This window comes from Geospiza fortis, unplaced genomic scaffold (genome assembly GCF_000277835.1).
Source record: "Geospiza fortis unplaced genomic scaffold, GeoFor_1.0 scaffold167, whole genome shotgun sequence".
NCBI lineage: Eukaryota > Metazoa > Chordata > Aves > Passeriformes > Thraupidae > Geospiza > Geospiza fortis.
In genome coordinates, this window is record NW_005054355.1 from 3,772,362 (window position 1) to 3,772,654 (window position 293).

Sequence of the window (293 nt, forward strand, 5' to 3'; positions counted from 1 at the left end):
TTGTTATTAAATTAACGTCCTTACATAACTGATCTTTCACCCAGTGGCTGCCAACACAGATCTCAGTGCAAACCACATTTCTGAGAGGAGCGCAGAGAGAGGTGAAGAGATCAAGGAATCAATTTTTTATTTCTCAGGAGCACAGATGCAATCTCCAGTGAATTAATTTTTTTCTGCAAACTTGTATCCCCTCGAGTGCTGGCAAAACAAGGTCTTGGCAAAGATTTTTCAAGGCAACAGCAAAAGGCCTCTTGCAAGCACTGTACAGAAAATGCAGTTAGCTGCCGGTTACT